At 38.7% G+C, this 18,403-nt stretch overlaps 2 pseudogenes; both read left to right on the top strand.

Moving 5' to 3' along the window:
* Positions 1 to 620: 620 nt before the first annotated feature.
* On the top strand, positions 621 to 1,627 carry LOC126065694 (olfactory receptor 5V1-like; annotated as a pseudogene).
* A 10,650-nt stretch (positions 1,628 to 12,277) lies between these two features.
* On the top strand, positions 12,278 to 16,747 carry LOC126065637 (olfactory receptor 12D3-like; annotated as a pseudogene).
* The last annotated feature ends 1,656 nt before the right edge of the window (positions 16,748 to 18,403 follow it).

The following is an 18,403-nucleotide window of genomic DNA, read 5'->3' as shown; positions in this document are numbered from 1 at the left end:
GATTCCAACTGCCGACTTTTTGGTTAGCAGCTGTAGCTCTTTAACCACTATGACACCAGGATTTCTTTAATTTTCAAGGATAGTTGAGATATTAGATCATGTTGAGTTCATGACATTCTGTTTGGCCCAATTCTCTTTGCCATCAGAGTCTTAATAAGAGAGTTACTAAATATTCTAATGACGATACTGATAATATGAGTTGTTATTGAAGTGAAGTGCCTAAGAGTGGTTGGCCTGGGCCCCAGAGGTATGCTATTCTCATAGTTATCATGATTGAACAGAGAAGTATTCAGGAAAACCTGGAAATGTCAGAGTTAGGGCAAGAACACAAACTCAGGGAAATACATAGCTAATATGCCGTTATGCAAAGTTCAATGTTATCCTCTATAAAGCCATTTAACATAGCTACACAGAAAAGAGGTCAGGAAGGGAAAAAGGGAGAGGGGAAGAGAAAGAGACGTGAAACATTGGCTGTATTTACATCTACATGGGTGATAAGTAGGAGCTGTGGTTTGTGCAGGGGTGCTGCTCCTCTGGGTTTGAATCCGATGTAGATGGCGATGAGTTTTATTTTTCACATTTCTGTTTTTTTGTTTTGCAGACCATTGCTACTGACGCACATGATTACTGTAATCTGCACCTCTATTTGCCCAGTTCCCAAATGGAAACCAGGCAACATCACGGAAGGAAAGAATCAAACAGCTGTATCTGAATTCATCATCTTGGGATTCTGCAACCTAAAAGAATTATAGTTTTTACTATTAACCATCTTCGTTCTGACTTATATCTGTACTTTGGGAGGAAATATAGTCATTAATTTGGTGATTATGGCTGATCCACACCTACACATTCCCATGTATTACTTCCTAGGGAACCTGGCCTTTCTTGACATCAGCTACATCACCACTGATATCCCCCAGATGATGGTGCATCTTCTATCTCAGAAGAAAAGCATCTCCTATGGGGGATGCGTGATTCAACTCTTTGCATTCATTTTCTTTGTAGGATCAGAGTGTCTCCTCCTGGCAGCAATGGCATATGATTGTTACATTGCAATCTGCAAACCTTTAAGGTATTCAGTTATTATGAAAAAAGTACTATATAGCCAATTAGCAGCCTCAGGCTAGACTGGTGGTTTTCTCAACTCAGTGGTGCACACAGTATTGACATTCTACCTGCCCTTCTGTGGCAACAACCAGATTAATTATTTCTTCGGTGACATCCCCCTTTGCTGCTTTTGTCTTGTGGGGACACATCTGTTAATGAATTGGCATTGCTTTCCACTGGAGCCTTCATTGGCTGGACACCTTTCTTGTGTATCATCTTTTCCTACCTTTACATAATCTCCACCATCTTGAAAATTCAATCATCAGAAGGGAGGAAAAAGGCCTTTTCTACATGTGCCTCCCACCTGGTCATTGTCCTTCTCTACTATGGCAGCACCAACTTCACGTACGCAAGGCCCATCTCATCCTACTCGTTGGAGAAAGACAGGCTGATCTCAGTATTGTACAGTGTTGTAACTCCCATGCTAAACCCTATAATTTGCACATTGAGGAATAAGGACATCAAAGAGGTCGTGAAAGTTGTGGGAAGAGAGTGGCAGCCATCAAGCTCCCTCTTTTGAGATATAACCTTCACTTACCTGTGATCAATATTCTTTTATTAGAAAATTTGCTTTTTACCAGCTGGCTATTTCTAGTGACATTCAATTTATAAGTTGATTGCAATGATGAGACAGATATTGAACAGTTGGCACACTCAAACTTCGTGTACGTATTCTTGAGCTTTTGTTGGTCCTGTGGCGAGAGACAAAGATGCTGACTTCTTTACTCCTTTTAGATGCTGCCTTCTTATGGATCCTTTCCATTCCTGAATTCTCTATCCAAAAGAGCAATATTTGTTTGATGGGCTTCATCTCTTGACACTTTCCTTCCTTTTCCATATTATTCCCTGTATGTTGAGGACAAGTGAAAGACTTTCTCCTCATGATTATCTTATATGTTAATCATATTTCTGTATATTTAAGTCATGCTTCTGACCTTTCTTTACTGCTGTCAAGTGCCATCAAGTCAGTTGTGACTCATAATGGCTGTATGTGCAACATAAAGAAACACTGCCAGGGCTTGAACCATTCTCAAAATTGTTGCTACATTTCTGGTCATTGTTGCTGCATTTCTGGTCATTGTTGCAGTCACTGTGTTAATCCATCTCTTCCTATTTTTTGATGATCCTGCACTTTACCAAGCATGATGTCCTTCTCCAGGGACTGGTCCCACCTGATAACATGTCCAATGTACATAAGATGTTCTTCTTAATAAAGCATAATCATCAGTAAGTTAAATTCACACATATTTACATAATTATATATGTATACATATATACTGATTTTGACAGAAGTATATGAATTATGAAGTGATGGTGCATCTCCATATATGCTGGCAATTAATTTTAGTTTTATTATCTACTGCATAGGCCAAAGGTAGTTTATCTTCATGTAGGAAGGAATACAGTCATAGTTTTTCAATTCTACCAGCCTTACTTACTCTATCTAAAAGGTGGAATTTCCTAAAAGAATTTTTCCAAGAATAAGTCCATAGGACATGTTACTATTTTGTAAGGTATCTTAACTTTACAAAATTATCTTCTAAATATTTAGGAAAAAAAACAGCGGAAAATACATAGAAAAGCAGCATATTTTTTTTGGAGAATAAAAGTTCTACTACATAATAACTAAATTTAGAAAAAAAGAGTTGGAATTACATCTACTAAAAAGAAAAGCACTAAATCACTGCTTTTATGTTATGTACCATGTAAGGAACAGTTATGAAGGAGGATGAGAAGACACAGTGGTGCAAGAGAGAAAGAAATGCAGAAAGGGAGAAAAATGTTAAAGAAAAAAAGACTTACAGATGACAAGAACGGGAAATAAATAACCCACAATGCAAGAATTTCAGAGATTGAAAGACAGGTAGGACAAAAGAGGTCCAGAGCCTGGAAGGAGATAAAAGACCTAGTATCTTCCCTCCCAGCTCTCTCAGTACCATCTTCTTGTCCTTATTCCTATTGTCTCCCTGTCATAAGGCCAATTTGTGGCTTACATAGTTTGCTGGCTCAGCATTCATTAATTCTTCCTCGTTTTCCTTTCATGTGCTTTCTGACACGGCCATTAGTATTTTGTCACAAGGTCTCTCAATATTTGTCTCTAACCAGCCCTCTGGGCCATGCCCTATGTGGTACCCTGTGATAAAAACTGATTACTATCTTGTAACCCAGTCTATTAACAGCCACTGTTAACCTTCCTGACCATGCCCCATGATTCCCTGAGATAAAATTTCTCCTTTTTCCTGCACTAATGCACTAGAAATCTTTTTAATTGACCAATAAGACTTCAGCACACATAAACTCCGAGACTCAACCCTATTTGGCCTATACATGCCCACTACTACAATTCCAGCTTGTAGTTGCTTTGTCTCTGAGTGGAACCCCTAGTGTGGCCTTGCATGGAGACATGTAATAGTTTTCTCTCTGGGACGTGTGAGTGCTAAATTCTATGTGTTACAGAGTAGAACTGTTCCATAGCGTTTTCTTGACGGTAATTGTTAGGAAAGCAGATCTTTCTTCTGTGGTGCCACTTGATGGATTCAAACCACCAACTTTAGGTTTGTAGCTGAGCGACAATCGTTTGCATCTCCCAGAAACCTATACATTTTATATTCCCTACATCCCTTAGTTTGATATTTTATTCACTGTAAGATATTATTCTAGGACATTATGTTTGTTGAATAGATGAATGGAGCAGAGAGGGGGGAGCATGATTTTGTTGGTTATAAAGTTTATTTTAATTTTAAGTTGAAGTAAACTTCTCTAGTTTCATTTGTTCTTTAGTTGATCAGACAGTTGTAGTCTTTTTTATTAACATATTTTACTTACCCATACCTCACACCATACACGAAAAGTAATTCAAACGGATCAAAGACCTAAATATAAAACCAAAAACTGTAAAGGCCACGGAAGAAAAAATAGGGTCAAAGCTAGGGGCCTTAATATATGGCCTAAATAGGATACAAACCATAAAGAACAATACACAAACACAGAAGATAAGCTAGATAACCAGAATCTTCTAAAAATTAAACATTTATGCTCATCAAAAGACTTCACCAAAAGAGTGAAAAGAGAACCTACAGACTGGGAAAAAAAAATTGGCTATGACATAACTGACAAAGGTCTAATCTCTAAAATCTATAGGAAAATCCAACACCTCTACAATAAAAAGACAAATAATCCAGTTAAAAAATGAGCAAAGTATATGAGCAGATTCTTCACCAAAGAAGACATTCAGGCAACTAACAGATACTGGAGAAAATGCTGCAATCACTAGCTATTAGAGAAATGCAGACTGAGACTGCAATGAAAGACCGTCTACCCCAACATTATTGTGACAGAGCAAAAAACCAGAAAATAACAAATATCGGAGAGGCTGTGGGGAGACTGGAACTCTTATGCACTGCTGATAGGAATGCAAAATGGTACAACAATTTTGGAAAATGTTATGTCACTTCCTTAAAAACCTAGAAATAGACTTCCAGCTAACATGGCAGCATAGACAGAAACACCACCCCATAGCTCCACAGCAAAAAAACGAAAAACTAAGTAAAACAGAGACAAACGTCATTCCTAGAACCCAGAGTGTCAAAGGAAGAGATAAAGAACTCAGCCAAACACCAAATGAAATAAGAAACTGACAGGACAGAGAGTGAGGAGAGATACATGTAGAAGTTCCTTATTACCTAACGCAGCACGGATTCACCATTTTGGACTCCTGTCGGAGGGAGGTCCGCTGACAGGGAGCACAGGAAAGCAGCTTTATGGAGTTCCCAGCAGGAGATAGAGCACCTAGTAAGCAGCGTTACATGCTTTCCCACCCCGCATGCTGTCCCCACTGCTCTACGTCTAAGCTTCCTGGCTGGCTGCAGTGGCTTGGCTGGCCAGGAAGTGTAGAATTTGTGCCACTTGGATTTGCCCCACCTACTTATCAGATCAGCAGACAGGGAGTATGGGAAAGCAGCTTCATGAAGCTTCTAGCAGGAGAAAGAGTTCCCAGTAAGAGTGTTATATGCTTTCCTAACCCATCCCCCTCACTCTTCTCCTCCCCTTTCAAGCTTCTGTGCTTCCCACTAGCTGCAGTCTCTTGGCCGGGAGGCAAAGGCTTCTGCCCTGGGCAGCTTGGATTCACCCCTCTGCCAGGTCCCTGAGCTGGTGTTGCTTCCCTCCATTCCTTTTGGTTTCTTGCGTGCCTCCCACAACCTTCCCCTCCTTTCCCTCAAAAACATGCGTGTGCCATCTTTGCTTCTTCTTGACAGGCTGTGAAGACACGTTTGACTGGGGAACCCCTCCCCTGGCCTGCAACACCATGCTGGTGGGATCCCTGGGGCTTTTTTTGTTTTGCTTTGTTCTGTTTTGTTTCTTTGCTTGTTTATTTTCTCTTTTCGCACTTGGGAGCCACTTCTAGTCAGCTGTACTGTATGGTTTAGGAGCCACTTCCCCAATCTGCACAGCCACGTAGGCAGGATCCCTGGGGGCATTTCTTTTTCTTTCTTTCTTTCTTTTTCCTCTCTTTTTCCCTTTCTGTCTTTCCTCATTTCTCATCTGTCAATATTTACTTTCTTTTTCTGTCTCCTGAATACCTGGTGCTGTGTGACATATATACCCCCTGAAGCCAGGCTATACTGCGCAGCCTGGGAGCCTCTGCTCTGTTCTTCATGGCCACACCAGTGGGACCCGTGGGGGCTTTTCTTTACTTTATTTATTTTTTTTTCCAAATTTTTATCCAGTTTTATTTTATTCTCCTGTCCCCCCCCCTTTTTTTTTCCTTTTTGCTCTTCTCCTCATTTCTGCTCCTCTTTCTTCTGAGTTGTCTAATTCTGTAATTTTATTGTTAATCTTCTGAATTTCTGATTGCTGTCTTTATGGATTCTTGCAGCTTATTAAATATTTCATTTTGTTCTTGAATAACCTTTTCAATTTCTTCAGCTGCTTTGTCTGTGTATTCTTTGGCTTTTTCTGCATTTTGCCTGATCTTATTCCTATGTCTTGAAGAATTCTGTACATTAGCCTGTTGTATTCTGCATTTGGTAATTCCAGGAAAAAAACCTTTCTCTGGAAGATTCCTTGATTCTTTGTTTTGAGAGCTTGTTGGTCTACTTCTTTATGTGATTTGATATTGACTGTTGTCTACGAAACATCTATAATTTATTGTATTAGTTTATTATATGTTTGCTTACTGTATCCTAGTTTCTTGCTTTTTTTTTGTTGTTGTTGTTATGCCCAGATAGACTGCTTGAGTGAGCTAGCTTGATTATTTTTCTCTTTGAAGCTCTAACGTCCTGTCACCAGATGGCTAGAGCTGTTACCAGCTATAGGAATCCTGGAGTGCATGCACTTTTCTTGTATGGATTCAGCTTAGGTGTCCAGGTAGTTGTTCTTCAAGTGTGTGGCACAGGCACAGTCCTACAGTCTTAGAGGGGCAGGTGCGATTGGTGTAGGTACAGGAATCTGGTTGCAGCAGGGGGGTCATGCTCTGAACAAGGCAGGGAGCTGACAACTCTCCCCTGAGTGTCTGTGAGGAAAGTGGATCCCTGTTCCCCAGAGAACACAGGTGGGGGGGTTGTACAGCAGACCATGGACACCCAATGCTTTTGTTTGTAAGGACTGGGAGGTACCACTTATCCTTGGACCCCTGCCTCTCGTGGTTAGGTGACATGGGAGGAGCTACCAGTCCTTAGGCCCCTGATGTGGGTAGGTGAGGACCCTGTTTAACAGGCAAAGCGATGTCAAACATCAAAAACCCACCTCTCCATTGCACAGCTAAAACAGTTGCAGTCTGCCAACAAGGGCCTATTCTCCTAAAATGGGCCAACACAGACCTATGCAGGAGGGAAAGATATTCAAAGTCTGTGGACCATTTGTGCCTGGAGAGAAGCCATTTCTGTCTTGAGCTTCCCAGATTAGTGGAGCTGGCAGATTATCTTTTCCCCCAATTGTGAATTTATTCCTTCTCCAAGCCTGGGAGAATGGCTCAGAAGGATGTATGTCAGAACCCAGGGAAACTGTCAGCTACTGAAGCTGGCTTGGGGGCTGGGGGCGTGGTAAAATAAATGCAAGAACTTAGCTTTTGCCAAAAGCACTGTTCTTCTGTGGTTCCAGAGGTATGAGAAGGCTGTGCAGCTTGCTGTCTGTCCCTGAGGAAACCGCATCAGGAACACTACCACTAGCCCCACGGTGGTTGCACCAGGGAATGGTGCCTGAGGGTTCTGGGCTATTCAGGTCCAGTAACTCCACACTGCTTCTGATCCATCTCTCCCTCCCCCTGCCACTCAGTCCATTTTCTAACTTTGCCTTGATGTTCAGGTCTCCTAGTTTGTCTCATGTATAATCATTTCACTTGTTTTTTTGTGTCTTTTTGTAAGAGAGATCACCAGAAGTGTCTGACTACTCCCTCATCTTGGCCCCCAGGAACGTGCTTCTTAACTCAATCATGTAAATGAGACCAAAAGGGCAAAGCCTGCCCAAAAGCAAAGACAAGAATGTTTGAAGGGGCAGGAAAACAGGGTGAATGGAAATCAGGAAACTGGAGTGAAGAAGGAGAGAGTGTTGATGCATTGTGGTGATTGCAACCAATGTTACAAAACAATATGAAAACAAATTGTTGAAGAGAAACTAATTTGATCTGCAAATATTCACCTAAAGCACAATAAATAAAGTGCGGAGACGTAAATGCAGAGTGGAATTTCAAATTCTCATGGTCTTCAGACTTCCTGGAGCCATGAAGTTTGGATAAACCCCTGAAACTATTGCCCTGAGGCAATCTTTAAACCTTAAACCAAAACTACCCCCTGAAGTTGTCTTAAAACCTAACAATAGTTTAGCTTAACTAGTAACAAAAGTCTGCCTTGAGCATTATGCTTTTTTAAGAGCTATCTATATGCGATCAAATTGACAACAGCAACTGGAAAGATTAGATAGGAACCTTAGGTGGCAGTGAGTTTGTGTTAGTGGAAGAAGAACAATTCAGAAAAGGAGGGTGAGAATAACTGCACAACTTAGAGAATGCAATAAATGTCACTAAATTGTACATGTAAAAAATGTTCAATTGCTGTGTGATTTGCTGAGTATATGTGTTCTCAACAACAACAACAAAATAAATACAATTGCTTAAAAAAAAACTCTGAGGAAGATTTTTCACACCACATTCTTTCTCACCACACACACCAGTTGGTGTCAAGTCAATTCCAACTCATGGCAACTCCATAGTGTTTTTACTGGCTGTGATCTTTTTGGAAATAGATCACCAGACCTTTCTTCCAAGGTATTTTTGGGAATACTGGATTGCCAACCTTTTGTTTAGTAGTTGAGTGCTTAGCCATTAGTGTCGCCCAGCTACTCCACTTTCTTTCTAGTAACAGCAAAATTTTGAGGAAATGCTTTTTGTTTTAAACAATTTACCTATGGTAATTGTTGAAAACCCATTTTTCCTGTATCAGTCTTTGAATGTGGTAGTGTGAATAAGTGTGTGTAGAAATGCCAATTGGTTCCATGTCAGAAGCTTTTGCCAATATATCTTTTTTTCAGAATGCTTGGTGTCGTGTAACTTGAGGATGAAGGGTATTAAAAGAGCATTGAAGACTTGGAAAGAAATTATTATTAGACTCTGTCACTCTTAGAAGCAGCCCTGGTGGCACAGTAGTTAAGAGCTTGGATGCTAACAAAAAAATCGGGAGTTTGAATCCACCAGCCAGTTCCTTGGAAACCCCAAGCGGCAATTCTACACTGTCCTTTAGAGTCAACTTGTTGGCAACATGTTTGTTTGTTTGTTTGTTTTTGCATCTTCCTTGGGTAGAGCTGCAGAGAGTAATATTGAACTGGACTATCTCTGCTCTTTGGAAACCCTGTGGGGCAGTTCTACTCTGTCCTGTAGAGTCGTTATGAGTCAGGATCAACATGGCAGCAATAGGTTTTTTGGGGAATTGTAGATTTCAGAGACTTCAGTTTCCTCTAGTGTCCTTGATTTTTGTTTCCCTGGCTGTCTTTGAAATTCCTTAGAAGCTCTTTCTTAAGTAGAGTCTAAGCCTTGAAGTTCTTCCAACTGTGAAATATTGTTATTACGTAGTAGTCTTGTTAATGTGGTAGTTAGGTGTGGGAGGAGGAGAAGCACTCTATATTTTTATGATTAGGTCTGAGCCTTTCAAGAGGCCTGTAGCCCTGGGATGTGACTTTTGTAAGTACTTCTCAGTTTTTCTCTCCCTAGGTGAGACAGAAAGGCTAGAGTTGGCTGGAGTTGATTGGGCATTTTCCTTTCTCCTTTTGGATAGGGCCTTGGTAAAGTAGTTTCCCTAAGAGAAGACCTTTGATATAAAAAATGCTCTGGCTTATTTCAAAAGAGTTACTTTTCCATTCCCCCTAACCAAACAAGAGGGGATTTTTCCTCTGATCTTTACTGTGAGAATCTAGTGGGGCCCCTGGCGGTAAAACCCACAAAAATGTGGTTCCCTCCCCCTCCCAGACTGGGCCCCATATAAGTTTCTGATTCTCAAGCTAGTCCATACCGAACCTTCAGCAATTTGTTGATGTTACCATTTGTGACGGTTAAGATTGTGTGCCAACCTGGCTGGGCCGTGATTCTCAACATTTACATGTGATCACCTCCATGATGGGATCTGCTGTGAGTAGTCAGTCAGTTGAAAGGGAGTTTCCTTGGAGGTGCGGCCTGCACCTGAATATAAGCAGATGTTCTGCTTTTTGCCCTCTCTGGATCCTTCAGCTGCCTCCTGTCTGTCTGACCTCTGGTTCTTGGGTCTTGAGCAATCAACTTATCTGCCAATCTTGGGATCTGTAGATCTTCACAGCTTGTGAGTAGAGCCCTACTTTCCAGCCTGACGATCTTGGGTTCGCCAGCCCCTGCAGCTACACGAATCAGGAGAAGCCTTGTGGTCTTGCCTGCCAATCTTGGGATTTGTTGATATTCACAGTCTGTTTTGTAGTTAAAATAGAGTTACAGCTATTGAAAAGGAAGAGGAATTTTAGAAACCTTTGTAGGTGTATATTATGCCTCTAATCAGAATGTAAAAACTATAACATTTTGAACTCTATAATATGCTTATAATTATTATGATATACATTGACTTATTCAAACATGGAGTTTGGTCTGCCCTACCAGATCACTTTTGTAATGATACAAAGACCCATTGCAAAACAGTCTCCCATTTGCATTGCTTTAATTAAGCCAAAGAATGAATTCTATTTAGTTAAAATAACATTAGACAGAGGCTTCTAGGATTTTCCTTTTTGATATTTATACTGTAGTATTTATATTTGATATTTACATTTATACTGTAGTATTTATATATGATATTTATACTGTAGTATTTGTGAAGTGAAACTTTACTGTTCTGTTATTCAATAAGTCATCTCTGGCTTTCCAAAATTCTGGAGGGCAATTTTCAAAGGTGATAACATAATTGTCCCTCAATACTGGTCTGTGTTTAATAAGTACTCTATGTTTAATTAGTTTACCTGTAACTAAATCATCTCCAATTACTTCTATTTAGTTTGAGAAAGCTACATACTTAAGTTTATGCTTTCATAATAAAATTGTACAAGTGAGTGTTAAATTCACTTTTTTACTTCTTTAAGATCTCAGGCTAATAATAATTTGAGTTTTATTAGACACAAGAAAAGTGTTAGAGAAAGATGATAGGAAAGTTGTAGCATCTATACTCAGTATTTTAAAATTAAGTAGTGCTAAAGTTCTATATTCCTCTTTTTTTCCCAGAGTAAATTTTATATACATACATATATATGTGTATATATGTATATTTCCTATTATTTTGGTATTTTTATTACAAATATATTTCTTTTCTAATAATATAATCATTTGTAAGCTTTTCATCTTTAATTCCCCTTATATCGAAGGTCTGAATCTGACACAACAAAAATTAAACATTATGCTTCTTACATTTATCCAAGCTGATATATATGTGTGTGTGTGTATTATTCATAATGATATAGGTAAAAAAAAAAACTGAGATCGACACAGAGAAAGGAAGAGCATTCTAGAAGGAAAAACTGAAAGTAAAATAAAATCTTTTATTTTTTTCCTATTCTTAATTGATCTAACAGATAAGTTTGTTCAACAATGTATTAGACGATTATTGCTTATGGATAAGTTAAATGAATGACAGAAATGTTATAAGAGATGGGAGGGGGAATTAGGAATATTCTGCTATAAAGTACTTGCACTATTGCTGAGGTTGAATAGTGTTATTTGAAAGTCGTCTTGAGTTAATTTGTAAACATATATTGCAAACTCTAGGGCAACCGTGGGAAAAAATTTAAAAAGAAATACAATTGACATACTAATAAGGACAGAAAATAGAATCATATAAAATGTTCAGTTAAAACCAAAGAAGGCAGAAAAGTGTTGAAGAGAAAAAAATAAATAAAATAAAACAAGACCACAGGCAATGAACAGAAAAAAGTTACAAATATGGTTGATAATAATCCAACTATAACAATGCCCAAGCCCAGTGCCGTCGAGTCGATTCCGACTCATAGCGACCCTATAGGACAGAGTAGAACTGCCCCATAGAGTTTCCAAGGAGCATCTGGAGGATTCGAACTGCTGACCCTTTGATTAGCAGCCATAGCACTTAACCACCATGCCACCAATAGTCAGTGCAAATACAAATTGTCTAAGTACACCAATTAAAAGATAGACTGTCAGAGTGGATACAAAAGAATATCCTTGTTGTCTACAAGAAACCCAGTTTAAATATAAAGACACAGATAGATTGAGAATAAAAGGCTGAAGAAAAAAAACATTTCACAACACTCATCAAAAGAAACCTACAGTGGCTATATTAATCTGAGACAAATCAAACTGCAGAGCAAGGAAAACTATCAGGAATAAAGAGGAGCATTACATAATGGTGAATGAATCAACCCTTTGAGAAGACATAAACAATCCTTAATGTGTATTCAAGGAGCCCTGGTTGTGCAACATTTAAGCACTTGGCTGCTAATCCAAAGGTTGCCAGTTCGAACCTACCCAGCAACTCCATGGGAGAAAGACTTGGCAATCTGCACCTATTAAGATTACAGCCTAGAAAACCCAATAGGGCAGTTCTACTGTGTCACACGGGGTCTTTAGTTGAAAATTGACTCAAGGGCACCCAATAACAACAATGGGTATGCACCTAACAACAAATCATCAAAATACATGAGGCAAAAACTCATGGAACTGCAAGGAGAAATAGAAAAATCCACTATTAGATTTGAAGACTTCCATACTTCTCTAACAGTAATCGACAGATCCAGCAGGCAGAAAATCAGTAATGACATACTTCAACTGAACTGCACAAGTAATCAACTGGGTATAATTGACATTTATAAAATACTTCATCTAACAACAGCAGAATTAGTGTTCTTCTCAAGCTCACATGGAACACCAAGATAAGCCACATTCTAGGCCATAAAATCCACCCTAACAACTTTATAAGAATAGAATGAATACAAAGCATGCTCTCAGACCACAATGAAATTAAACTAGGAATCAAAAGCAGAAACAGTTGGAAAATCTCAAAATATGTGGCGGCTAAACAACAGGTTTCTTAATAACAAATGAGTCAAAGAAGAAATCTTAAGAGAAATCAAAAATATTTTGAACTAAAAGAAAATGAAGGACAACATATCAGAATTGTGGATGCAGCAAAAGCTGTGCATAGAGAAACTGAGAGCGTTGAATGCAAGCTTTAGGAAAGAATGGTAGAAAACCCATAACCTAAACTTCCACCATAGAAAACTAGAAAGGGAAGACAAATTAAATCAAAAGTAAGCAGGACAAATGAAAAGATGGAAATTAGAACATAAATCACTGAAAAAAAAAAATGAAACCAAAAGCTGGTTCTTTGAAGAAAAAAAAAATCAATAAAATTTATAAGCTTCTAGCCAGCCTAACCAAGAAAAAAAGAGAAAACACAAATAGCTAATATGAGAAATGAAAGAAGACCATCCATACTGATCCCATGGACATTAAAAGATAATGAAAGAATAATGAACAACTGTATGCCCACAAGTTTGGTAACCAAGATAATACAGACTAATTTCTTAAAACAAAGAAATCTATCAAAACTCACACAAGAAGAAATAGATAACCTGAATAGGATACATCTGTTAAAAAAATGAATTGATAATTTAATAAGCTTCCAAGACAGAGAGCACCAGGGCCACATGTTTTCACTGCTGAATTTTACCAAGACTTTATAAGGAAAAGTTCTTTGCATTTTTTCCCAGAAACTAGAAGCAGGAGAACACTGTCTAACTTGTTCTAAGAGGACTTCCCATTATCAAGACCAGATAAAGACGTGGCAAGAAAGCAAATCTATAGATCAATCTCTCATGAGCATAGACGTAAAAATTCCCAACAAAATATTTGCAATTCGAATCTTACAATCTATAAAATGAATTATACACCATGACCAAGTAGGATTCATTCTAGGTATGCAAGGCCGGTTTCTTTGTTAAATAAAGCTCAGTGTTCTCCTCAAACGGAAATAAACTAATATGTATGGAAAGGGAAAATAGAATAAGGGCATTAAGAGGAAATCCCAAGACATCTATGCCTGGGACACAACTGGGATATTAAGAGGGGACTCAGCTCGTTTATTTAGTAGAGGAATGAAAGCAAAGTCCTCTGAGATTTATTCCTACGCTTAAATGTAAGCTGTTTGTCATATGAGGCTTTGAGCAGCCGAAAATCTCCTTGTTACTTTTATTCAAGGAGACGATCCATACATCCCAGGCCTGATTCCCTTTATTTCCTTGTGCGCCAAAAAGATGCATTTATTCCAAGATATGTAGACAGGAGCAAAGGTTAGGGTGAATTGGTACAGGTAGTAGACAGAACAAAAGAGGATAGATTAGAATGAGAGTTTTTTGACGGAAAGAAATTGAAAAGGTGGATTAGAGTGACTGGGAAAACTCTGAAATTAGGCTGTGGAAATTTAAGGGTGGAGATAACAAGCATGCTTATGGCACAAATCAGTCTAGAAAAGCTTTTAATATTCTGATCTGTTTGATCATTCTTTGTTTAAAGTAGATATAGTTTAAAGTAGGTATAGTTGCATTGGGGCTTTATATGTATGTATTTGTGAGTGTTTTGTGTGTGTGTGTCTCTGAGTACAACATATATAGTGCTGCCTCATTTATTTTAAGATTTCTTTGTATTGAAAATTATTTAACCAGTCCCCTATGGCTGGACATTTTGTTTCTAATCATTTTTGTCTTGCAGTACTTAAATGAATATATAAATGAATGGTACATATATAATTTTTGACGTGTAAATACATCTGAAGAACAAATTCTAAGAAGTAGAATTGTTAGTTCAAGGTCTCCGAGAGTTTCCAGTTTTGATAGTTGTGAAAATTGGTCTCTAGAGGTTGAATCAATTGGGATCCCCACTTGTGTATATAACCATCTCAAGCAAATATAACGTCATCATGAACATTTTGATCTTCGTCAAAATGCCATTTCATTGTATTTTAATTTGCATTTCTGTTTTTCGTATTTGTATATTCTTTGCCCATTTAAAAAAATCTGTTGCAGCTGCAATTTGAAACATGGTGCTGTAGTTTTCCCATTCTTCACAACAACCCTTTTCAGGTGAAATTTCCTCTGTTGAGAAATTATGATCTTTTATTTTTGTCTTCTTGTTCATTCATAAGGATGCAGAAGTTTTTCCTATATATGGTTCGTATTTGAATAAGTTTTATTTTGGGGGACAAGTGATTAGCAGGAGATTCCTGTGGGCAGAGGGGATGGGGTAGTTTTGCCAGGTTTTTGCCTCAAAGGCCCCTCCTCATTGCCATGCCTTTAATCTCTTTGCAGTTAGCAAGTTTTCTCTCCGGTTCCTCAGAGCCTGTACCCTGCCTTGGTCTTTCCTGATATTCCCATAGCAAATCACACTCAGTGGGGGGCCCTTTTTTTCCAAGGTTGGTTATTTTCTGGTGTTTTCAAAATCATCCTGCTGCCAGTGCTTCCCAGGAGTTTAGGTGGTTCCTTCCTGCACAGGCAGCCTGGTTGCTGTGGTGCACCGTGGTGACTACCCGTGCCAGTTCTGCTAATTTGTAGCCCCTCTTTTCTGCCTACATGTTATTTGAAATTCATGAGCTTTATTTATGTATTTATTTAATGTCTTCTAGTTTCAATGAAGGCAGGTTGTAGGAAAGTTTATTCTCCACTTTTTTTTGCTTTGTTTTTTGTTTTTTTGCCAAGTGGGAGGAGATTTGGGTCCAGGCTACTGCCATGCTCCTGCCAGTAGCCAAAAATAATAACTGTTTCTATTACCTCCATTAAGAAAAAAAAATCAAATTTTGCAAATGTGTCTTTGACAGACTTTAATTAGATACATTAATTTTAATGCCGTAGATGATGCTACTGTTGAGTCCAACTCTTGTTTTTAACATGTAATCTCTGAATATCTGAGTTTGTTCTGTATGAACTGCTTTTTAGGTTTAACTAAGCATTCTGAGTCTCCTTACTTCTATGGATCACTATTATCACAGTGACTCAGAATTTATCGTTTATTTGTTTCGCATAATTATGTTGCAAATGAATTCATTTCCATAGTTCCTAATCATTCTGCTCACCATAGCTCATTCTGATATCCTCCCAGAAGATAAAACTTGCTTCACTTAACCCTGCAAAATAGACTGAAACCGATTTGCTAATTGTCACTGTTATGTTTCCTTCCCAAAGCAGTGGAGAACATCACTAGAGCAAATGAGTTTCTTTTGCTGGGACTGACCTGTATTCAGGAACTGCAGCTGGTAATCTTCACGGTATTGCTCATTCTATACCTGATAAATGTATTTGGAAATGGGGCCATACTAGTGATAGTTATCTTAGAGCCAAGACTCCACTCCCCTATGTATTTTTCCTGGGAAACCTTTCTTGTCTTGATATCTGCTATTCCTCGGTGACGCTACCCAAGCTCATGTTGAACCTCCTTTCCACTCGAAAGGCTATCTCCTTCCCAGGCTGCATCACTCAGTTACACTTCTTCCACTTCCTGGGCTCTACTGAGGCCATGTTGCTGACCATTATGGCCTTTGACCGATTTGTGGCTATTTGCTACCCACGCTGCTACAAGGTCATCCTGAGCCCCCAGGTGTGCATTCTGCTGGTAGGTGTGACCTGGCTCACCGGCTTCTTTTATGCCCTGATGCATTCAGTCATGACTTCACACCTGAACTTTTGTGGCTCTCAGAAACTCAACTACTTCTTCTGCGATGTCAAGCCTCTCTTAGAATTGGCTTGTGGTGACAAGAGGCTCAATCAGTGGCTCATTTTCATTGTCACTTGCAGCCAAGCCATGGCAGCTTGCTTCCTGACCCTCCTCTCCTACTTTTACATTATTGGCTTCCTTGTGTTCAAGCACCAGACCTGCAGTGCACTCCGCAAGGCTCTGTCCACTTGCGCCTCCCATTTCATGGTGGTTTGCCTCTTCTATGGAACTGTGGGCCTCGTCTACATTCCCGCTACCTCCACCACCTCTGCCATACAGGAAAAGTTTGTGGCTGTCATACACACCACTGTCACCCCAGTGCTGAATCCACTGATATACACACTTAGGAATGAGGAAGTGACCTTGGCTCTGAGGAAACTCTTTGGAAGGAAACTGTTTGCCTAAGGACGGCTGGTAGCAACATTAGAACAAATGAAAATTGCATGTGATTTTATGACACTTATTTTATCATCTATAATAAATACATTTCTTGAATATTATTTTCCTTTTAGAATATGTGCCATTGGTAAATAGATTCTTCATTTATATTTGCCCAGTTATTATTCATTACTATTCATTTGCAGAATCCCCTTGTTCTCTTTGAATGACTGCTTCTTGGTCTATGTACAAGTTCCTCATGAGTACAATTAAGTGTTCTGGAAATCCCGTTTTTCACAATATTATCTATAGTTTGTTATGATCCACACCATCAAATGCCTTTTCATAGTCAGTAAAACACAGGTAAACATCTTTCTGGTATCCTCTGCTTTCAGTCAAGATCCATCTGACATCAGTAATGATAACCCTCAACCCAACTCCTTTTCTGAATCTGGCTTGAATTTCTGGCAGTTCCCTGTTGATGTACTACTGTAACTGTTTTTGAATTATCTTCAGTGAAATTTGACATGCATGTGATAGTGTTTGATAATTTCCACATTCTGTTGGGCCACCTTTCTTTGGAATGGGCACAAATATGGGTCTCTGCCAGTCAGCTGGCTAGGTAGCTGTCTTCCAAATTTCCTGGCATAGATGAGTGAGTGCTTCCAGCATTGCATCCATTTGTTGAAACATCTCAACCGGTATTCCATCAATTCCTGGAGCCTTGTTTTTCCTGAATGCCTTCAATGCAGCTTGGAACTCTTCCTTTAATACCATCAGTTCTTGACCATATGCTACTTCCTAAAACGGTTCAATGTAGACCAATTCTTTTTGATTAAGTGACTGTATGTATTCCTTTCATCTTCTTTTGATGCTTCCTGTGTTTTTCAATATTTTGTGAATACAATCCTTCAGTATTGCAACATAAGACCTGAATTTTTTCTTCAGTTCTTTTAGCTTGAGAATTGCTGAGTGTGTTCTTCCCTTTTGGTTTCCTAACTCCAGGTCTTTGCCATTTCATTATAATACTTTACTTTGTCTTCTCGAGCCACCCTTTAAAATCTTCTATTCAGCTCTTTTACTTCATCATTTCTGCCATTCACTTCAGCTACTCCACATTCAAGAGCAAGTTTCAGAGCCTCTTCTGACATTTATTTTGGTCTTTTCTTTTTTCCTTTCTTTTTAATACTCTTTTGCTTTCTTCATGTATGATGTCCTTGATGTCATCTCAAAACTCATCTGGCCTTCAGGCATTAGTGTTCAATGCATCAAATCTCTTCTTAAAATTCTTTGTTATGCTGAACAACCAGAGTGACCATTTAATTTTTGTCATATAATCAAAATAATTTCCTAGAATTCTGGAGTCAGCACATTTCCCTAATTTTATAAATGAGTCCTCTGAGTATCAGAAAATCTAAGTGACTTTCCTGAAATGAAAATGTTAATTGGTGGCAGAGATAGGGAAAAATACTCTTGTCTCCTTACTCTCTTGTTCGGCCTCTCTCATCTCTGATATATTGTCTAAGATCAACCAATATGATCCTTATGCCATTCTCTTCAGTGAAACATCAAAAGACTATAATATGACCAGTAACATTAAAATCCAAAAAATGGTCACTTGTACCCACTCTAGGAAATCATTTTCACAAAATACTTAAAGAGGAACCTAAGGACATGACACAT

This window comes from Elephas maximus, chromosome 1 (assembly GCF_024166365.1).
Source record: "Elephas maximus indicus isolate mEleMax1 chromosome 1, mEleMax1 primary haplotype, whole genome shotgun sequence".
NCBI classification, from domain to species: domain Eukaryota; kingdom Metazoa; phylum Chordata; class Mammalia; order Proboscidea; family Elephantidae; genus Elephas; species Elephas maximus.
Note: the sequence above shows the minus strand (reverse complement) of the source record. Positions and strands in the feature narration are given on the sequence as shown.